The 24,092-nt window shown below is 36.8% G+C and overlaps 1 protein-coding gene across 13 annotated transcripts in view; it reads right to left on the bottom strand.

Moving 5' to 3' along the window:
* Positions 1-24,092, bottom strand: part of heph (polypyrimidine tract-binding protein 1 heph) — a 418,918-nt gene that overhangs the window by 225,547 nt on the left and 169,279 nt on the right. Inside the window, exon 2 of one of the 13 annotated variants that reach the window (XM_074117741.1) lies at positions 22,639-22,695. The exons of the other annotated variants lie outside the window; for them this stretch is intronic. The gene's annotated coding sequence lies outside the window, so the exon portion shown is untranslated. The remainder of the gene's footprint in view (positions 1-22,638; positions 22,696-24,092) is intronic. 13 annotated transcript variants of the gene reach the window in all.

Raw genomic sequence — 24,092 nt, 5'->3', positions numbered from 1 at the left:
CGAGAACCCTAGTTCGAATCCTGAGTACAGCAGCTACTTTTTATTTATCAGAAAAACGAATTTAGTAGTAAAGTATGTGCTTCCACCTTCGTTCACTACACTTCCTAATCGATAGTTGGACCGTTAAGCCCCGTCTGAAAAAAAAAGTAGACGATTACTTTACTTTTTCATTCAGTTTCAGTTTCAAATTCAGTTTAAAATCTCAAAAAAAAAATCCATTCAGTAAAATTTACTACGGGTTTCGAGCTCTATCCACTTTTTCGAACTCAAAGAACTTCATATCGGTCACTTCCTGTGAAAACGCGAGTTCTGTGACAACTTACACTTTTCACACCCCTGGTAAGAAGAAAACGAATTCAGCTTCTAAGAAATTAATGTTCACAAATTTAAGGCGATAAAAAAAGGTAATTTATTATAATTTAATTACCATAATTATTACTATTAAGTTTCTCAATATGTTGTATTACATAAAATAAAGGAGCTCAAGGCAGGCAGTAATAAAAGAGAGACCATGCTGAGCTCCTGTACATATAGACATATTACTGGGCGTTGTAAAAATTTATATGACAAAAGTTGTAGTAGTACTAGCCCCTTCCCCCACCGCAATCCTTGGCACAGTATGTCAGTATGTCCTCCTGGTACCACCGATTTCGATAATCTATAAAACTTCTTTTACGACACCCGTATGTAACTTCTTCCTTCTCTAAAATGACCATATAAATAGTAGAGCCTGAGCAGGGGGGCGAGCTACGCCCCTAAATACTAATATTAAATATTTAAGTCATAAAGAAAGGACATTTATCTTCTAGGTATATACCGGATAATGAAACACCACTAAATCACTATATAAACAAATAGGCCCTTTAAAAGGGTTTTTATACAATGGTTTAGGTTAAATAAAAAGTCTGTTGTTTCGTATTTAAAAAAAGGCAATTGGTTCAATATTGTTCAATACGATGGATTCATTACTTATAGGATCGGATAAATAGGATTAGCATATTTGATTATTTAAATAAGAGCACTTTATGAAAGTTTTCGGTGGTCACGTAAAAACGGAAGTCTATCTAACAAGTTCGTGACAGGCAGAATAAAAGAATTGAAGATGAATCTATAAGTTCCGTCCGGCTTAAGGGTTTATAAAAGGGATTAAGCGGAAAGGGTGTATAGTTACTTCTTCGACGATTGGGTACACTTCGGATGGCGAGGCCATCTACTCTAGATAGGAGAGCAGATCCAGCCCTAAGGGCAAGAATTGTGCTGATAGGATTGGACATTACTTTAATATTTAGGTCAATGGGTGTCTGGTTTCATGAGCACTAGGTTTTAGTATATCCGGAAATGGTGATACCCCTTAGCGGAATGTTTGGGAGATTTGGAGCTCCAGGGATATCCGACAGAAGTAGGTCACTCTTTTGAGAGGATAAGGCTTAAGTCTGTGACACCGTTAGTCATCCATCTACTAATACAGGCCCCTATTAGTAATAACAATCTCTCACCTCAATTTATTCTAATTAAAGATTTCCTCTAAACTTGGACAGCTTCTTCGCAAACAAGGTTCGCTCTAGCCATTTCCGTTTATAGTTTCCGTAATAAGTCACTAATTGTGAAACCGGCATTGGTCGAAGTACCAAGACCACTTCATATGAGATTCTAAACCCTATATCATACATTCTTCACAGCCTCTATGACAAAATTTACTTATTCTGTAAATATTTAAAAAAAGAAGACGTACGGATTTAATAAAATTGTACAATATTAAAAATAACATCATTGTAGCCGTACATGGGAAAAATTCGAAACCATAAAAGAAACCTGTCCATCAAGGGTTACTTCAGTGGTTAGCTTAGTTCCTTTAAAACAGTTTCCACAAATTTTTCAGAAGGGTTTTACTTGCAACTACCAAATTAGGTGTCGTTGACGGAGGCGACTAACGAACATATTTGACTAATAAATTCTCATATTAATCATTAAATAAAATCCAAGGCCTAGTCCGGGAATCCAGTAAACCACATTGCTTCTTGGTATTGCGGGCCTCATCTTTAAACCCTCTCAGCCGCTGGTGGCGCCTTTACCTAGATTATTATCTATCTATGCTGCACAACTTTCCGTCAATTAGTTACCGTAGAAACAGCAACAGCAAAATGAAATCCAGATGAACGCACTCCTTTATTCTGTATAGCCAGGTAGCGGAAGTTAGTGTATGCGCATGTCCATGATGGACGAGAGATGGGAGGGAGCCAGTAAACCGACAATAATGTTTAGATTACAGCCTATTTGAGCTTTTAATCACTTTCCTCGTCCACATTAATGCTGGAAATCGTGTAGGAGATTTGGGCTACAGAAAGATTCAAATATCAAATAAACTTTTTTCGGACTCGGAATCAAAACTCATGCAAAGAGATCAAAGAAAATTTTAATACTCAGAGGTCTGATTGCATGATATGACAGGATGTAGTCCAGAATGAAGTTTAAAGAGTTGTTTAAAGGGACTTTGTAAGGGTGCTAATGTGCACAATTTTTGGGCTTTGCCGGTTTAGGAAACTCAGAGCTCTTTTTGAAAAGGAAATTACTAAAAATCGAACTTTAGGGCGCAATTTCACGCTTTGGGAGGATCATTTTTTGTATACGAACTGTTGGATGTAAGGATGTGATATTAGAAATATAGCTTAATGAGTAAACTCGGAGGAATGGCACTTTATAGATCTAGAATCGAATTGCCAAAGAAATAAGATGGATGCAAGCCTCAAATACTTCCATAGTGCAATCAAATCAGCACTTTTGTCAATGAAAATCGCCAATTCTGGGATTAGAGGAAGAATTCAGGATCAAATCTCTGGATGACTGCAGAGCCCTGAAAGAGGTTCCTCTGCAGCCACAAAGTGATTTCACTTACATCCAGCCTCTTCCACAAACTGTTCCGTAGTACTTGGGTACCGTGAACACGATCTAGCGAAAGATAGCTGTCCCAAACTTAAAACCTCTTCACACATTGATATCCCACGAAATGTCCAAAATTAGAGTTTCACCCCAGATCTTGAACTTCGCCAGAACTTAATCCAATGAATCAGACGGCTTACGCGTGAACACAAACCAGCTAAGCAAACAATGCTCGCTCTAGCCATTCCCGAGCCACTCTGTAGTTATTACTAAGTCTCTAATTACATCTAATTAATATTATACCTTGATTTAATTAGGTAATTTAATTGAAATATCCATTGTTACCAATTTCAGTATGCTAATTTTAAATAATCAATAGTTTTCTTTTGAAACAATGTTAACACAACTAAATAAAAGAAACTAACACCTGGTTGATAAATAGACATAAACAATTTGATAATAAGATACAAAAGGAAGGAAAAAAAAGGTGTACTAATATATTGATTTCGAAACCTTCATTACATAGTTTGGGATAAACGTTTAGGATAAATCAAGGATATCATTTGCAGGGTTAAAGGTAAGAAAAACCTGCAGTCAGAGGGGAAAGTTAGACAAACATATGGTTCAATTACTTTTTTGACTGTAAGGAATGGAAGGATCGTAGGTGGCTATTTTGCGACAAAGTGGGTTAGAATGACCATCTAGAGTGGAAAGGAGTTTCAGGAGATGGTTTTGGATGAACGAGTGTATGGGAATTATAGAAGATATTTCATGGAAGGACGAGGAGAGTCAGTCGCAAGTCTTGTGAGAAATTTGATGTTACAGGAGGAGCAGGTGTAACATCAGCCTCATGTCCACTTTGTACGAGGGTCGTTTGAAAAGTCCGTGCAAAAATAAAAACTACTTAATTTTTTGGGGTAAACCTTTTTTATTTTTCAACATAGTCTCCTTTTAGGCTTATACACTTCGTCCAACGCTGCTCTAGTTTGTTGATCCCTTCCGAATAATAGGATTTGTCCAAGTCTGAAAAATAGCCATTCGTTTCTGAAATCACCTCCTCGTTTGAATAAAATCTTTTTCCCGCCAGCCATTTCTTCATATTGGGGAACAAATAGTAGTCCGAGGGAGCCAAGTCTGGAGAATCGGGGGGGATGTGAAACGAGTTGGAACCCTATTTCCATTAATTTTGCGACCACAACTGCTGAGGTGTGAGCTGGTGCGTTGTCGTGATGGAAAAGGACTTTTTTGTGGGCCAATCGTGGGCGTTTTTCTTGCAGCTCGGTTTTCAAACGGTCCAATAACGATGAAACGACGCTTAAAGTCCTGCGGATTCTTCTGGAACAGCTGCAAACCGTCCTTGCAACACTTCACACGATTTCGTTTTTGGTCAAGCGTGAGCAATCGCGGCACCCATCTTGCGGATAGCTTTGTCATGTCCAAATGTTGATGCAAAATATTATGTACCCGTTCATTCGAGATGCCCACAGCACTAGCAATCTCACGCACCTTCACTCTTCTGTCATCCATCAACATATCATGGATTTTATCAATGATTTCTGGAGTAGTAACCTCAACAGGGCGTCCAGAACGTTCAGCGTCACTTGTGCCCATATGGCCACTCCGAAAATTTTGAAACCACTTATAAACTGTTCTAATCGAAGGTGCAGAGTCACCATAATGTTTATCAAGCTTCTCTTTAGTCTCCTGAGGCGTTTTGCCTTTCATAAAGTAGTGTTTAATCAACACACGAAATTCTTTTTCGTCCATTTTTTGAAAATCACTCGACTTCCTCGATTCAAACGAATGCCAAACACAAAGAAATAGACCGATCTGGCTGAAACTTGGTGTGTGTTCTTCCAAGAGATGCTACTAACTAAACATAACCTCGATACGCGCCAGTGGTGCTATCTCTCTGACTTTGCACGGACTTTTCAAGCGACCCTCGTAGAGGAGGAGTTTCTTCTGCACAGTCAATCTTCCGATACCGTGAGAGTCTGAGAGTAAAGGATAGTCCTGTAGACAGTTTACTAGAATCAACACGTGAGTAGAGAAGGTCAGAATGTTGTGCAATGTTAAGCCGAGATACTTGACCGTGGTTAGGCCATGGGATCATAGTGTTATCATGACCGATTTGGCTGCTGAGAAACGGTCTCCGTTCAGTGAAGAGTAATGGCGTTAGTCTTACTCATGGTTAATTTTGATTTTCCATTTAGTGCAGTATTTAATCAGTTTTTCTGTTGCTAAAGTAAGTCTGTCAATGATGGTGTCGATACTTCAAAATGTATTTGCAACGTACTAACAAGATCGATATGAAGAGATTTAGGGAGAGAGTATATTAAAAATGCATTAATAATGAAGATTATATTTTTTTTCTTTTCTAAAAATTTACGGAGCATGAAAATTTGCGGTCAGAAAATCAGCGTCATGCCGGCCTCCGTTTTCTCGTTACAGGCAATACTGCCCATTAACGGGACTGAGAGCTGTAAGAAGCTCCCAGGAAGAGAAACCCTAAAGGCAAGCAGCTTGATCAAGCCCGGGATCTCCTTTTGGGCACCCAGCACAGTCACCACTAAGACAATCTCTTTTCCCTTTTCTTAGTTATTAATTTTTCTTTCATAATTGTTAATTTAGCTTCATTATTTTTAATAAAAGCTATTTTAAAGAAAATAAATGAGAGTTATTCTAAGAATTTCAACGAGATTTTAAAACAACGTTTACTTAAGCTTCAAGTTGTTTTATTTCACCTTTATCTTTTATTTTAATTTTTTTTTCCTTCATTTTTCATTTATACGAAATTGTGTGAGTAGAAGTTGAGCTACGAGTACACAATGGAAAGAAGAAATCACGTAGAGGGTAAGAAAGTTGGCCTGCCGAAGAAGAAAATCCAAAAAGAAGAAAAAACTTTTATGGCGAACGAAAAGGAAAATTCCCACCCAACTTCTCCTGCTTCAAACTGTTCCTAAAGTAAGTTGTGCTTGGGAAATGTTAAAAATGTTTAACGAGAAAATTTGTTGTTCTCCTTGCTAAAAAAGAAAAGGAGAAGAATGATGTGTGAAAGTAGGAACTGGTATAATTCTGGAGGAAAGTGTAAACCCGGGCATCTTCACCGCCATCATCAGCACAACAACAACAACAACAACAACGATGAGAACACCAGATGAGGAGTGAAATCAAAGTGATTGCTACGTTGAACAATGGAGGGTAGCGAACTCGTAACAGAGGGAAGCGAACACTAAACTAGCTGTCCCTCTAGTATTGTGAAGTAGGGGAGTGTCTGGCGACAGGACATCCCTAAACAACAATGCACACACACACACACTCTTGGGAGTCAAGTTGGAGAAGGTACTTGACTGGCCAACTTAGACAACATACCAAACTTTACTCTGGGCAATGTAACACTTGTATAGTACAACAATCAACGATATAACAAAGTTCAAGAATGTTCACTCGTCGCTCGTTCTGCCGTTAGTACTCGGCTAACACCAATCAACTTCAATCACCGTCGGCGCACAAAGCTCCACCCCCCCAACCACTGTTAATAAAACTTTGAAATTCAACATTACTTTCGAGATTAGCAAGAAAAAGAGAAACGTGAAGAAATCAATTTTCTTTTAATGGGGGACATTTCTCAACTGATTTGCAGATTTTCTTCCTAATAATGAACTTTCCCCGATTATTCTGTCACCAGAGAAGAGTGCAGATGTCCTGGCTACCAAAAATAGATCCACGAACAACGATAACACCAGAAAATGATCCATAAAACTAGAAAACGTTCAACCAGATCATTAAAAACACTTATTATTATATACAGGGTGGGGCAAAAGGTATGAACCGGTTTTAAAGGGTTGTAAAACAAAAACAATTCAACTTACAGAAATTATGTTTATATTGTTTAATTCAGTACAGAATCTAGTTTTTTACATTAAGTTTGAAAGATGAAATCACGTAGGTGGCGGCCGTCAGCCGCGATGCACTCTTGAAGGAGAATTCTGTAGTTTTCAACCGCTCTTCTGCACATTTCGATGGGTATTGCCGTAACTTCCTCTCTGATTCTGTCCTTACGTTCTTCCTGGGTATGTGGCACGATGTTTAAAAACTTTTTCCTTTATGTACCCCCAAAGATAAAAAATCACAAATGAGACGAGGCGCTGGGGGAACACTTGCCTCAATCTCGCCATTGAAATCCTAGCAGTGTGGGATGTAGCCCCGTCCTGTTGGAACCAGATGTCTCCCAGATTAGTTGCTTCACTCAATTCTTCCAGCTCAGGTTCAAAAAAACTCTTCCAACATTGTCACATAGCGCTCAGCGGTGACAGTGACGGTTCGCCCATTATCCTCGAAAAAGTAAGGACCAATAATTCCAAATTGGGATACTGTACACCATACAGTTACTTTAGGGGAGTGAAATGGCCTCAGGTGAATTTCCCAGAGAGGAAGTTACGGCAATACCCATCGAAATGTGCAGAAGAGCGGTTGAATACTTCAGAATTTGCCTTCAAGAGTGCATCGCGGCTGACGGCCGCCACCTACGTGATATCATCTTTCAAACTTAACGTAAAAAACTAGATTCTGTACTGAATTAAATAATATAAACATAATTTCTGTAGGTTGAATTGTTTTTGTTTTGCATCCCTTTAAAACCGGTTCATACCTTTTGCCCCACCCTGTAGTTTAAAGCAGAAATGTTGCTCCAGATCGGATCTGACCAAAAAATAATAATTCTGCGCTGGTTTTTATAAAGACCCCCTGCAGTTTATTATTTTTGAGGGGAATCAATAAACGAAGAAATCCAAAATATTATTGCTATTGTGCCCAAGCATATATTGCGTCAATGATGTTGTGCTAATAACTGTTCACCTTGTAAAGATCCGAATGCAAGCACATTGTAGCATAGTTACAACACTATTAGTTATAGTACAGATTAATAGCCTTTGGCTCTTTACCCATAATGAGGTTGACTGTTGATTAGATGATTGGGTCTACCTTACTGCAGTTTGTAGCGATCAATGCAAAATCTAAAGCTCATTTTCTCTAGCTCAACAAGCAAAAATCATTCATAGAAATTAAGTTGCGAGTTTAATTGCAGTTTGGCCTCTCTCAAAACTAAATTACCCTTTTGAGGCTAATTATCAATATTGATCTAGAACAGAAGCTAATTACCAGAAAAGTAGGGGGATCTAACCAATAATTTTGGAGCAATATCTTATTGAAAAACGAAGCCTAAACTTCAAGCGTCATTCATTAAATCAATACAAATTTTCGTCCACGCAATCCACACCAACTTGTCCAATCTTCTTATGACGTAACTTTCCTTTTCCTTTCGGCGAAGAATTCTTAATCTTAATCTCGAAACTAGTTTTTCTTAACTACTTCGTTGCCGTTGGAACTTGATGCCACACACAGCTTCTTTTCTTTGGACCAAACAGATGAAAAAGATTTGTTCAAACTTACCCACCTAAGATTTCATTAATTTCCAATTTGTGAGAAAATAAATTCTATCAGAGATCATGATCATCTATAACATCTTGAGCTTCAATATAAAAGGAACAGAGAGACTTCATCTATCCGAGTTCAATAACCGGAACACAGGTGTGGCAAAGAGATCATGAATCAGGTGTTCTTTCTTAGTGATGTGCAAGTTATCACGCTGAAGATTGAAGCTGTTGCGAGAACACTGTGATGGAGGTAGTTGTCCATGATAATGTGCTTAGATAGACAGATAGGCCCAAGCAACTGTAGCAAGGTTTTCCACAAGGCTGTTTGTTGCTAAACTCACACAGCTTTACCCCCATTACTGATGAGGTTATCTACAAAATGATAAGTATTATCGCTACCGATTTACCCACCTCTAGGCACAGGCAGCCCCTCCAGACCTATTATCCTCCTCTTTGTACAATAGCTAATAGTATTAGAGCTATGTAGTAACCTGGTAGCAACCGCGCACACTCCTCCTAGGAAATTGAACGGTTATTACCAGTGGTTTGCAGCGCTCTGCACTGGCTAAAACCATTTAGAGAGGGAAGAGAGAGGGTTAATATAAAAATATAGAGACAAAACATATAATATAACTAATTCTGCTAGAAACCAATTACTTTAAAATAGACGAAATGACCAATAAAAGTGGAAAACGGCCCAACCGCAATAAGCTGGGTTACCATAACCGTTAACCTATACAACTTATAAGATAACTTATTATTACGTACCTGAAGTTATTTTTATACTCTTAATTGTGTATACGAATATATGTATATACACTACCACTTTCAGACAGAAAGATACAAACGTAAGGATTAAATCCAATCCAGGATTAGAGGATAATCCTGGGATTGCCCAGGATAGTTCCAGGATTTTATTTAACAACAATATTCGTAACTAATCCAACTATTTCCTTAACAGAAACTTACAGTTTTAGAAGTTCAAGTTTAAGGATTGATTAAGGTTTACAAATCAGCAAGTCCCCAACAGTTCATTCATACTGCAGCTCGTAATTTCAGCCATTTACGAGACGATACGTTCAAAGAAGCATTTGTGTTTAATTCAAATTTTATTGCTTATAGATATCCTTTGAGTATGTAATTTTAATACATTAAATTAAGGCGAACTATCCTTCTACCCATTTACCTAAACCTCACTCTTCTTCCCACAACAGATTGTGGCTAAGTATCTAGGACTCTTTATGGACAAACGCCTAAACCTGGAATCCACATACTAGACCCAAATGGAAAGAACTGAACAGACGATTCAAATCTAAACTCTCACTACAAAACAAACGACTTATCTACACTATGATACTGAAACCTGCCCCTGGACTTACAGGAATGGAACTTTGGGGCTCAGTCAAAGCTTCCAATATCTACAGAAACCCAATCCTTCCAATAAAAAAAAAAAACCACTCCGTCGAATCCGCTAATGCGTCTTACTTTTGTTTCCAATCATACCTTGCACCGAGATTTCTTTGTTCCCTATGTTTCAGAAGCTGTAAGATCCCCGTTACATTAAATTCCAGGAAATCCTCCCAGACGGTTGAAGCGCAGGTGGCCATGCGATCTTCTAAATGAAGTAAGTGCTAGTGCACAATAGTGAACTCCTCTTTGGGAGTTTTCTTTGGGAATGGGTGAATTCTCCCCTCATGCTATTCATGTATTTATTCTATACATATATATATATATATCATGTTGTATCATCTTCACTTGTTGCACAATTATACTGCAGTTGTGTGAAAATAAAGTAAAAAAAAAATACATTAAATTTTCATTAATAAACTTTAGAATTGATTAGATGTTACAGTATCCTCTCCGACAGGTAATGATCGGTGACGAGTTTACAAGAGATTTCTTGAGAATTAATGTTCCTGGATTAGAAACTGTCAGGAGATGAGTCAAGCGAAAAAGGTATAATGATGGCATTGCATCCAGATATTCCTCTTTTTTTTTCTTTTAATAGCCACGACTCTGTCCACAACTGACAGTTATCAGAATCCCACCAAATTTCTGGTCCCTTCCCTGTTGCTCCTGAGGAATACTCTTATTAGGCAGTAAAGAATACGAACGCTGTTCTACTGGTTATGGTCATTTTCACTAACTTTTGTGTTTTTGTTTTTTTCATTCATCAATAATACGTCATATCCGGGTTGACTCGATGATACACCGTTTTGTTACTAATAAATATTTACTGCTAAAAATATTATTGTGATTTGGGAAAGTGAAGATTAATGATGACCCAGCAATTCGAAACCCTGGCTGGGATAAATTTCAAACTGATTGGTTCTTCGTATGGACGATATAACCCAGAAAGTTTACCTTACTGTCAAAAGAGTCTCATCATTCAAGTCATACAATTGAATTTGAAACCCAAAATATTTCTACAATAATTGTTACGATTAATATTGTGAAATTATTCGCCACAATATTGTGTACAGTAATTTAATTCAGTAACATAATGAGCTAATTAGTAACAACGAATAGGCGAGGAGCTTGGCACCACAATACTGCAGAATAATAGTTACGTATATGCACTACGTCATTGCTGGTTCTATCCAAGTTAACTCACAAAAGCTACCATTGGAATGAAACGTTAAATAGAAAGCCCAATAAAAGGAAATCCAATTAAAAAGTTGTTTTTTAAATATAAAATTAAACTAGCCATGTAACTGGTTGAAATCTAAGTGGCACTGGATTGCTCACGCCGTTCAATGTTACCCAAGTTTACTTACACAAAACCTACCAAGAAGTTTTTGAAACTTCAGACCGGATGGATGTTATACGTACCTAAGGAAAGAAGAACATTTTCTGAAGTTGGAGGTGACGAGGAGAGGTTCCTTCGAGTAAGTTTTATACCAACAGTAAGTGCCAAGTAATTAGTAGCAATAGTTGAGGGTATGGCCACTAGACTGCACTACAATACACTAATAACATTAACATTAAAAATTAACCTTCAACTTTTTCTAATCCCAGGGAAGGCCGCCGTTAAAAGCTGGGTAAATTCAATGTAGCATGGAACTACTCCTCAACGGTTTAATGGTATGCGGCATGAATACAATTTCCTGCCAGCTATTATTATTACTTTGCAAAGTGTTGGAAGTTAATTGTGGAAGCAAAGTAGAAAGTGTAAGAAAGGCAACTTCTAGAATCAATGGTCATCGTGTATGCTGAAGAAATATCTCAAGTCGGTAACTTGGCGGGAACTCAAGTCTAAATGGATGGTGGGCGCCATTGTGGACGTTTCCAAATCACGCATCCATTCCTAACTGATTTCGCCATTAATGAGAGCTAGTTTTATCAAATTAAAAAGTTCTTGACATGCCATCCCAATTAAGTAATTTGTTAATAAGTGATCAAGAAGATATTAAAATATCTTAGAAATTTCGTTTCAAGAAAGAGTCGGCATCGTTTTAGGATGTAAGAGGGCGTTTGTCCTTCTTCATGATGTTTTTCTTCGGAATAGCATGAGATCGTTACCCATCAACAGAATAACTGGCGATTTCATGAAAGAAGTCTTTTGCCAAAAATTCTAAAGTACAGTTCGCTGCTTAAGAAAAAGAAACTAGAGAAGAATAGGTTGGGTACAAATACCATGTTCTTGAATAGCTAAGCTGTTTTTAAAAACCTCTGAAAAAGCAATAAGTGTTCTTCGAAGTCGAAGAATCAGCTGAAAATCAGGAGATCTTTTAGAATTTCAAGAATTCCAGGGTAAAGGGAGAAAAAGCTGATCGAGTTGGCGAAGGTGGGTTGTTCTAAACGGTTCGAATGTGCAGAGCCCCTGAAAGACCAGGCGGTCAGTATCAATGAATGGAAATTTATAAGAGATGGGGACGAAAAAAATTTGATGTTAATTTAATAGGATGTAGATCAACATGAACATCTCACCAGTGTTCCTGTACTTCTGGAATAATAGCAGACGCCAACCATCTAATCCTGGAATGTGCTAATAATACTAAAGGAAGAGAATGGTTGTGGAGGGCTGTGATAGCGACTGGATATCCGTTACCTGCCAATTTAAATACTATTCTGGCAGCTGATGATGGCAGCATTTACACAGAGCCCTTTGAGTTCATAACAAACAACAAGATAATTCTATTAGCATTCAATATACTAAAGAAGCTTCGAAAGAAGAATGTAAATGGCTGATTTGCTAGCTCAAGAGGCCAATAACAAAGGAAAACAAAAACAAAAAACCATGAATTCGGCAGTAAGGGATTGAAGAGTCCACAAAGGTAATGGGCTCACAATTTTGGGGGAATGTCAGCACACTTGGTACAAAGCAGAAGATCCAAGAGTCTTGAGAGTGGTGGCAGTTTAGAGGACGGTGTGGAGCAAACATTTGGGATAGCCATTCTCTGGTTGGTTTAAAGGTTACAATCTGATGGTAGAATGTATTCTAACAGGTAGGGGCCAATCTGTAGCCTTAGAGGCAAAAGTGAAATCTCTAGGACTCACAAGAAAGACTATTACAAGAAAGTGGTCTTTAAAAAGAAACAGTGCGATATGTAACAATCCCTGCGCTGTTTTTTAAACACCTGCTCTGATTCTGAAGGAACAAACCAAGAATTCAATTTCAAATTTTTTTAATTTAGAAAATCTAGTAAAAACGAACGAAATTTCGTAGTCTAAACTCAGAAAATGTAAGCGTTCTTTATTTCTTTAAATTATGCGCAAAAAATCACATTGTACAGACAACCCAAAATTATTATCACTTATAATTCAATTAATAATAAATAGGTCAAAGTACAATGATGGCATTGGCTGAAAGAAGTAATTAATTCAAAAGAATCAAATTAGTTTTTAATTCAGATTAGAATTCCTTTTTAATACATCCAAAAAATCTGATGAATAAAATAAAAATGCACATTGAATTATATACAACTAATGTATAGATAAATATACATTTAACAGGGCCAAGGATTAGGATTGCAGTTGAGGAGAATGAATTGAAGCAAGCTTTGGGTTTACTTACAGTTAAAGGGGCTCGGTGCCATTCTACAAAGGACTGGAGGGCCTACATACGTATATACATTCCCAGCTACTCAATACATAATTCAGAGCTAATTTGCACTAAGAGCAATCAATTTGCTGTTAGTTAATCAATAAACTAAACGTACAACATTCAAATGGTTTATTAGATTTACAAACATACGCGCATACAAACGTAAATTCACTTCCGCCCTCTCCTCTCTGTCACACACACTCTCACAAACATGAGCACACATGCGCACGCAATGTACAACTAACTAGCTGGAGAAGTGAGAGCCAACATAATATACAATGTCCTTTATGACTACACTACTAACAATCACACTATACCGCCATTACAAAATGAAATAGGAAAAATCAATAAAAATGCTTGAATTGTTGAATAAAATTGTATTAGGCCGAAAAAAAAGCAAAGCCGAGATGAAAGGAGATGTATCGCAAATACAAGAGAAGACTAATAAAAATCTAAATTCAAGCGTACAATCTAAATGTTCAAAGGTACTGATAAAATAGGTCTCTATTTTGGTTGCGCATGCGCACTAGTAGAAAATAGATTTCTAGTCTGACTGTACCTGGGTTTGCAGTAGTGGGGGGAAAAGAAGTACTTGTTCTAAGTACGGGGTTGAAGAAGGCTAAACCCGCACCGCATGGAAGTACTATTGCCTATTCTATAAGTATGTATTAATTTTTACTTCGACATTAAAGTAGAAGTTTAAGACTTGCAGAGCCTCCGTTCATATCCTATTCTTCACTGATAAACTCCTCCTCGAGGATAATGGAAAGGGTAAAAGGTTCATAGAAGTAGTTCAACCTGACAACACGAACAATTGTCCACTCTAAGGCTAAGCAACGCTGAGTACAAACCAATAGAACACGTTTTCTTTAGCCTAATTCGTGCGTAAATCGGCGCTAAATACACAATTCCTAGCTTTCCCCTTGAATTTTCTTTTATCACAGAACTGTGCCGAAGAACCGACAATGGCTCCCGAGGGAGGGCAAAGTCCTCTGATGGCATGAACGCTTTAACGACTTACTCCTTGCCATAATCAAATGTTCTTCAAAACTTCTGCCATCTCATTTGGAAAATGGCCCAGAACATGGTTACAACCAGAAGAATCGGTGCTTGCACCTGTGTTGGAAGAAGAGAGAACATCACATCACTTGATTTAGCAGGCAAGATCCCCGAATAGAATTCTGATCACATTCGGCAAGTCCTGAGATTTATAAAAGAGAAAGACTGTAATAAAATAAACAGCCGCAGGAAGCGCTGTTAATGAAGATTCATCTTAAGGAGACAAGCGAACTGAAGCTGGACAATATTTTCCTTCACAAACAGGAAAGAAGGAAATTTCCTTAATTGAAATTATGGCAAAAAAAGGAAAAAGGAAATTCAGATGAGAATGGGCGACTAAGAGAGCCCCCCTCCACAATTAACTAAGTAAAAATAAAATGAAATAATAAGTTAATAGCGAGGAACGGGACAGCCTGTGGGTTGGAAGGGATTATAGCAGAGGGTCCATGTTGTGGCGGCTGTAAAGGAGGAATCTCTCGAGGCTTGCAGTGGGAAATTCAAAAAGAAAATTAACTTTTCTCTTTACCCTCCAGTTTTAGTGAATAAAATTAACTCAAGGGCATATTAACAGTACGTACAAGCACACAAAGCACGACCAACAGGCTCCCGAGCAACCATATATCCTTCTAGAACATAAAAGCAATGTAGCAAAGCAGCGAGCATAACAATTATTGCAGAGCTTAAAACCACTCAACAGCACAAACCACAAAATTACCTCCTGTTTAGTTAAAATTAATTTCTCTATACAGGAAGTGGTGAGCAGTGCAGGTAACTGCGCTTCATTTAGAATTAAAATGGTAATTATTAAACTTACCGCAGTAAGTTACAAGATTCTTGATTACACTGATAATAGATTTAAATTTGAAGTGAACACTTACGAGGACTTAGCTTTCTCATATAGATCGCGATATTATTAATCTATAATCTATAATCACTAGGGTGTTTCAAAAAATGAAAACATTATCATATTACATTTTAAAGAGTGTCGGGCGGAAAACATGTAATTGTACAAAGTTTATTATAATTTGCTATAAAGACAATGGCAGTTGGAATCATTTTAATGGCTATTTTACTTTCAAAGTTATGAATTTTTTTTTTTTAAATCTTTTATTGTAATTTACCACTGCAACAGTTGTTGCAACAAGCAAATATGGTAAAAGAAAAAAGAAATAAAAGGAAATCATGAGTGGAGAAGGCACCCAGTGGTGTCACTCCAGTAACGTGCTTAAGATAAGAGATCACGAGGCCATCTTCTCTTCAATCTCCTTAGAGGATTACCTGGTAATGTGGAGGAAGATAGGTGTTCTATGAGAGGGTTAGGATGAGCTGTTTGTAGAGGAATGAAATTTGAAGAAACGAGTGTTAGCAAGATCTGTAATGAAAGGAATTTTGAGATCATTATGGATAGTGTGGGGTTAGATACATTAGAACGGAGCTTTAAGAAGTTTTGCGTAGTATTTTTGACTGTAATGCCTGGAGGCGTAGTGAGTTGGAACGCTTAGTCGATCCCCATACTTCGATGCCGTATGACCAAATGGGTCGCAGTAACATTAGATATATAAAAAAAGTAAAAGTTATGAATAATTAAAGAAGCTGTATTTTTTTTAAAAAAATATCAAGAAAAATATACATTTTTGAAAGATTTCGATAAATTAACGTTAAAAAATCACTTCATTTTTTATGCGTTTCGTACAGAATTTAAAAAACAAATAATTTCGGTCACTGAAACGTCTAAATTGGGGAATATTTTGCATTTATTGTTATAATTTGAAATTAATTTACTATCAATCAATCAATTTCAAATTATAACAATAAATGCAAAATATTCCCCAATTTAGACGTTTCAGTGACCGAAATTATTTGTTTTTTAATTCCTGTACGAAACACATAAAAAATGAAGTGATTTTAACGTTAATTAATCGAAATTTTTAAAAAATGTATATTTTTTTTTTAAATACAGCTTCTTTAATTATTCATAACTTTGAAAGTAAAAGGGCCATCAAAATGATTCCAACTGCATTGTCTTTATAGCAAATTATATTTAAATAAACTTTGTACAATTACATGTTTTGCTAATAATTTGAAAAGATACAAAACATTTAATAAGGATTTTTTATTAAAAAAAAAAAAAGCAAAAGAAAATTTTTTCGATCAATGGCAGCGACCTCGAAATATTAATCGATTTTGCTCTAATATGGACGCAACTTTTTGTTTTTTAAATTAACTTTGATTTTTAAAATTTAAAAGTCAACTTTTTTTTTTTTTGAAACACCCTAATAATCACGGTGATCTATATTTAGCGAATTCAGTGGACACTCTTACTAGAACCAATAATCGACCTCCAATTGTTCAGATGAGTTTTTGATCAACCATCTGGTTGACCACAAAATAGAAATAAGAATAAGGATCGTATTTACAATATTTTAAAAGCAGGGGGGGCCGCACTGGGATCCGGAAATCTAGAAAAGTACTCCTTCTAATTTAAAGTAACTCCAGATAGATTACAGTTTAATAAAAAAAAAAAAAAAACGGCCCTGCCAGGCGCCATCAAAGTCTTCAGCTAATAATAACAACATGCAAGAACCTAATCCCTTGTCTTTATGGTCCGGAGAACACGCATTGTCTATGTTAAACCCTGTGTGAACTCGTTTGTTACAATTCCTTGCACCAACTGTCTTAACTTCGTTGCACTCATCCGTGTTCCTTATTTAATTAAAATATATTTCTTTTCAATTTTAATTTCTTTTTGTCTGTCTGCGGGTCTGTGAAGGTGTCCTCAGATGTCTGTGGGGTTTATTTTTAATTTCCCCTTTGACACATTCGCCTCCAGAGTTCTACATAATGGATACTCGCAACATGGTGGCAAGAACTACACCACCTCTTTCCATCTCCTAATTTCAGTCTTAAAAAACACATACCTGGTTGTAAATTATAGATTCAAAGTGAAGGCGGCAGGGCCGGCGGCACTATGGTTTATTTTTAGCCTAAATATTATTACAAGACTGACTAAAATCAACATGTGTTGTGCGTGTGTTCGAGAGGGCACGGGACACGTGCTGCGCTCTAGCGGCCCTCCACCAAACTTACTACTCCCTACTTTATCATCAACGCTCACCACACTCACTGTGCCTTGCTTGCTATCCTGCCTGCTGCTCGCACATACCCTACAGAACACCAAACCATCAATACGCTCCCAACAAAAACTCAACCTATTTTAAACTAACTTCTATTTACACAAATTTTAATATTATTTTTTGTTGGATTTAATTTTTATAAATGAGAAAACTTTACGTTTTAATAGATATAAAGGGTTGACATTAACTGGTAACTTTTGCATTAACGGATATAGGAGACATGTACGGTTCACCTTTATCTGAGAATAGTCTCGCCTTTAGCTTTGAAACTTTCTTAATGGTTACCCCGTATGAGAATAGTCTCGCCTTTAGCTTTGCAACTCTCTTAATGGTTACCTTGTCTGAGAATAGTCTCGCTTTTAGCTTTGAAACTCTCTTAATGGTTACCTTGTATGAGAATAGTCTCGCCTTTAGCTTTGCAGCTCTCTTAATGGTTACCTTGTATGAGAATAGTCTCGCCTTTAGCTTTGCAGCTCTCTTAATGGTTACCTTGTCAGAGAACAGTCTCGCCTTTAGCTTTGAAACTCTCTCAATGGTTACCTTTACTTGAGAATAGTCTCGCTTTTAGCTTAGAAACTCTCTTAATGGTTACCTACCTCGTTTGAGAATAGTCTCGCCTTTAGCTTTGAAACTCTCTTAATGGTTACCTTGTCTGAGAATAGTCTCGCCATTAGCTTTGCAACTCCCTTAATGGTTACCTTGTCAGAGAACAGTCTCGCCTTTAGCTTTGAAACTCTCTCAATGGTTACCTTTATTTAAGAATAGTCTCGCTTTTAGCTTTGCAACTCCCTTAATGTTACCTTGTCAGAGAACAGTCTCGCCTTTAGCTTTGAAACTCCCTTAATGGTTACCTTTATTTAAGAATAGTCTCGCTTTTAGCTTTGCAACTCCCTTAATGGTTACCTTGTCAGAGAACAGTCTCGCCTTTAGCTTTGAAACTCTCTTAATGGTTACCTTGTCTGAGAATAGTGTCGCCATTAGCTTTGCAACTCCCTTAATGGTTACCTTGTCAGAGAACAGTCTCGCCTTTAGCTTTGAAACTCTCTCAATGGTTACCTTTATTTGAGAATAGTCTCGCTTTTAGCTTTGAAACTCTCTTAATGGTTACCTCGTTTGAGAATAGTCTCGCCTTTAGCTTTGAAACTCTCTTAATGGTTACCTTGTCTGAGAATAGTCTCGCCATTAGCTTTGCAACTCCCTTAATGGTTACCTTGTCTGAGAATAGTCTCGCCTTTAGCTTTGAAACTCTCTAGCACTTTGTGTGTGTGGTTCAACAAGCACCTTCGGCATTCGGACATTCACGATTTCGTAAACAATAGTTCGTGAAGCCTTTAGAGTGGTTAGAAGGTTAAGCAGTCTAGTATTAGAATATAGTTCGTTAAAATCAAATGAACGGTTCAAGGTAAGAGCCATGTTGCTTAAATAAGAGCTAAGTTTTTGATTTTACTAAGTTCTAACTGAAAATTAATGATTAAGTAGCTAATCAAAAAAATTTTAAAGAAACATTTTAACTTTCTATCAACATCACGCAAGCGATTTACGACCTACTCTGCGCATGTCCAAATTATTACTAATTTGATTCTCGAGACACTTCTGATCGATCACAAATAAGTTTAAAAGTTATTTGGAAGTGATTTATCAGTGCAGTCGATTAAAAATTGGAAATCGATTTGAGAATTCGATTTGGAATAACTGCCTCTCATTGGTACAAGCTCCAACAAGTGATAGGTTCTCCTGTCGTCTGATTAACTGATCTAAGAAAATGGACTCTGTTCTAAACTGACTTATTACTCCACACTCCAAAAAAAACCCTTGCCAATAAAAACCTTTTAGAACTCAAGATTATACACTAAAAAATGATTGATTTCTGTATAATAAATAACCTCTCTGTTGCCACTCCTCCCTCTGTCAGAAGAAAGATAAAACATTTTAAAGCAGTGAAAAAAAGAAAAAGATTCTGTAACAAGTTTTCTTATTTTCTTTATTTTCGGAGAAGGGGGATATATTTTCTTTAGCTGTCTGTAAAACATAACAACTAGTTGAAGAGCAAAGCAAGTTCTCTTCCATTCTTCTTACTAAATTTTAAAGAAGACGGTGTGGAAGTGAGGAAAACTTCTAAAACAAACTCTCCTTTATACTTTTCTTTCCACCTCTTTGGAAAATTCAATATCTTACATTGTATTAACTTTTCTTTTTTTTTCTTAGAAAAATTAAAAATGCAGCGAAAGAAGAAGTGGCCGAGAATATATAAGAAATGAGAGAGCAGACCAGCAAGAGTAACTCTGTCTTGAAGGGGAGTGGACGCCTCAGCAACAGAATTATCGCTAATTGCGTTACAGCATCAAGAGTCAGCAGCCTGAGGAACAATCAGAAAAACTTTCTGTTTCTATTATGGAGGAAATTATTTTTATTCTCCATTATTTTGTTATTATGATTTTTTTGGTTTACTCCCTAAGAAAAGCTTTAGGGCAATGCAAAAAGAGATAAGGGCTGTTAACTGGTGTAATCTCCCATAAAGGGCTGCCCTGCCGAGGAAGATGGCAACCTCCCATTCAGTTCTCTGTGGCTTTAATAACAACAAACATCACGAACACACAGAATGGAAATGAAATATAAAGAGTACCACCGCCAAAGCCAGCACCAGTATCATATAATTGGTTAGTTCTGTTTGTTAAAAGTGCGACTATAGAGGCGCCACTGTACCACTGATTGCCTCTACAAACCACAGAGGGCACTGGCTGACTCCACCACCCGCCTGTCACCACTAGAAGTCCGCCAACCATCACTCTGCAGCAACTGGACAATACTGGACGTGCCGCCCTCCAACTACCACCAGATTGACCGCTCAGGCTAGTCCCAGTAGACACCTGCAACCCTTGTCTAAGTCACAAGACAAACCATTCCCTTTATCCAGACAAAACTTACCCTAAGAAAAACTCCTTCTGACCACCAGCTACTCCTTGCACTGCCGGAAACTATGGTGCTATCCAATATACAACAGGGTGATCCATTTAAAACGCACCAATCGCTAATCACTTTTTTGGAAAGCGGAAATCTGGAAAAACCCGTTAAACTAAATGTCCTTTTTTTTTGGTCTAGTTTTCAAATTTTCCACCCCCAAAGCTGTATCTTCATTTTTGGCGGAGTTACGGCCCAAAAAAACTAATCGGCGTTTCGTAAGAACCACTGGTTTTGCGGTGAATGTTTACATTTTATTAAAAAAAAACGTCGTATGATGTGTTAACTATTATGAATGACTGCATACGCGGGATTCAAACTGGAGATCTCCCACTTACAAAGCCACGCTCTTGACTTCTAGACCAACACCCGCCTATCACTGGCAAGACATTCTTACCCTAATAATAGGTCAAGAAGTCCTGCATACTGAGTGCATTAAAAAGATGCGATGGTTGCTTTTATTTGATGATAAAACAAAGTCCTGATTTACCCACAACCATTACGTTGCACTATATGATTTAAAATCTTCAATTATTATTATTTTTTTATTTTGCGTCACAAATAACATTTTTCGCAATCAGAGGACCTCTACAAAACGTGTTCTTCTTGTGGAGAATTAATATTGAAAACCAAGTAGGCGGTGCACAGGAAATAATACCTATGCTGATGATATAAAGACATTTCAAGCAGAATATTCCTGTTCTTCCCCAACAAAAACGGAAACTAATCCAAGAAATATTGCTCACATTTTAGTGGCAGTGCAATGTGGCTTTAGAATCCGGATGGTATTATGTAGAAGCATCTTTTAGCAGAGCCTTTTGTATCACTTTCTTTACCAAAGTTTGGTGCAAGAGCCCCTGATATCAATCTACTTCGTTTCGGCTAGCCGTTAACGATTTTGGATTGGAAGAGGATTGCCTAATCGAACTACTTTTGGTTTTGGAGGCGCCTCGAATAGGGAAGCGGTCCCTAGAATAGAAGAGTAAACGCCAAGACTTGAAAAGCGTTCAGCTTCAATTTCTGGTAATTAGAAGATGATTGTTATTGTTCCATCAAGTAAAAGAAATTTTAACAACGCTGATGGGAGAAACCGTCAAAGAATCAGTTTGAGGAAGTACTACGTTCTTTAGAAGAATAGGAAGTAAATTAAAAGTTAGAATTGAAATCAAAAGTAAGAAGAAAGTTGTCATTGCAGACGACGATAGGGTACTACCCCAGTTCGGGTACTTGGATGCCCTTTCTGATGGGAAACGACCCCAGTTTGGGTACTTGGAAGCCCTTCCTACAAAACAAAAATCAGCTTATCACATTTCCAGTAACTATATTAATAATGACGACAAATGGTTTATGCACCCGGATTCCTACACGAAGAACCCGGGGTTCGAGTCCAGCATATTTCTAGGAGCTCACAGTTCGTAGGATTTTCTAGCAGTTAATTAAATTAATGAATTTTTTGTGGGGGGAGGGGCAGAAAAATTGATTAAATAAAAAAGTTAATTAAATTCGTAAATAAATAATAATTAAAAAAACAAACCAGCTGACCTAAATAATTAGTCAGTGTTGCCAAGTAATGTTGGCAAGAGAATAATACAATTATATTAGCCTTACGTGTTGAGTCCATTTCATTTACATAAATAATAAACTAGTGGCAAGGTCATTGTTCGGCTAGCTCCCACGACACTATCGATAATGGCTATTATCGTAATTACAAAACTGTTAGTTCCCTTTTATTATTATTATTGTACAAAGAAAAAACAAAAAAAAAATCATTCTCTAAAAAGTGCACCATTGGCAGCACTGATGGTTATAAAGGCCGTGGTGGTCTTAACCCCCCCAAGCAAAATGAAGAGGCCTAGCTCACACACGGCTACTTTTCCTTTCTAGGCTAATAGCTCATCACGTGCACACAATACTCGTATTTTGAAGCTTGGTATGTGCGCGACAATAGTTTCGAAACGGGTTACCAGGTTTGCGTTTTATATTAATGTTCATTACTTTTGACAGGATGTAGCCTGGACCATATATGTAGATCTATGCAATAGTTCAACATAGACTAAAATAAATTAAAAAAATAAGAGAATTTAGAGAAATAAAATTAATATAAATCCATAATCCCAAGAATACTTACAGGCAGTCATAGGCACATAGTATAATACATTGCTAGCAAATAGGTAGGAATATTTACCTGGAACAAAAAGAGAACAAAATATTAATAACTTTATTAACAAATAAAGATTCTAGTAAACAAAGAAGAATATATAAAATATATATTTTAAAAACAGTTTTGTTTCAACAAGCAATTTGTGATTACTTAGCGCGCAAGCGCAAACCCTTGATTGGTTTGAATTTGTGTTCTGTTTGAATATTTTACTTTGCGCAGGCGCACAAATACTCGTTTTTTTAAATTTAAAAATGGTGCGTATGGATCTTATAATCACAAACCTGCCCAGAGGTTCTTGTTAAAACAAAGACGATTTCATAATGAAATTGTATATTTATTTTATGCATTTTATTTTATTTATTTTTTTTAAATAAGTACAATAAAGTATTTAGAAAGTTCAGTAAATGACATCAAAAATTACAGCTGATTGGTTAAAATAATCTTATCATTAATACCAGCTGATTAATGGTGTTACTATAGCTACGGAATATTACCAATGCAACACGCACCTAATTGGTTGAAATGGTAAAAATGATAAAGTTAGAACTGGACACCATCAACACGAACATCCCGGGTATGACCATCTTACATAATTTGCACTCCATTAATCTAGAACTTGGTAAACAGTTCGTTTAATCACCGAATCGAATAGGAGATATATGCACACATATTAAAAATAGTAACTCGTAATTTGTATCAATTGAACTGGACTAGATAAGTATGTCTATATATAAAATGTGTAGCTGTAATTAAGTGATTCATTCACTTAACAATATATGGTAGTTACGGAGAGACCGGCGATCTACTCGCCAAGTTAGTCATAGCTCCCTGGATACCAGTATTAAAAGGCGAGTTCATAAACAATCGATTATTGTATCGATCAATCATTTTTTTGATTATTATTACTACGAATTGCTTGAAAGATTCATGAACAGAGCTGCTTAAGGCTGATTGTCGGCTAATAGTTAGTATAATTAAAAACAAATTTAAAAAAATTAAGTTTATAAATAAATTGTTAAAAATTTTCAGAAAATAACATTTTTGAAAACCTTTTGGAGGCCTCCTAAATAACCGGAAAATCCAAAAGAATACCGGCGAATAGAACCACTGACTTAGACCGTGGAAAAGCAACCGCAGAACAGAGAAACGAGGTCAGAGTTGGCACTTTTGTAGCGAAAACGTACATAAATCCACCGCTTATATTTCCGGAAAATTCTATTTTGGAAAACGGGGTGGGGGTAGATTCCGCTGTGAAGTGCCATATTTTGGTTATTCGGAAAAGTTCGACATTACTCAATCGATTGTTCACTTTCTCGAAAATGGCTCCTAGATATTACATACGAGGTGTGGCTATTAAATAACCAGACTATTGCTGTAAAACCTTTTATTTTAAATTTATACAAATTTAGTTATTATCACCA

Source organism: Rhodnius prolixus, unplaced genomic scaffold (assembly GCF_049639745.1).
Source record: "Rhodnius prolixus isolate KJV_2025 unplaced genomic scaffold, Rpr scaffold_2, whole genome shotgun sequence".
Lineage (NCBI taxonomy): Eukaryota > Metazoa > Arthropoda > Insecta > Hemiptera > Reduviidae > Rhodnius > Rhodnius prolixus.
Note: the sequence above shows the minus strand (reverse complement) of the source record. Positions and strands in the feature narration are given on the sequence as shown.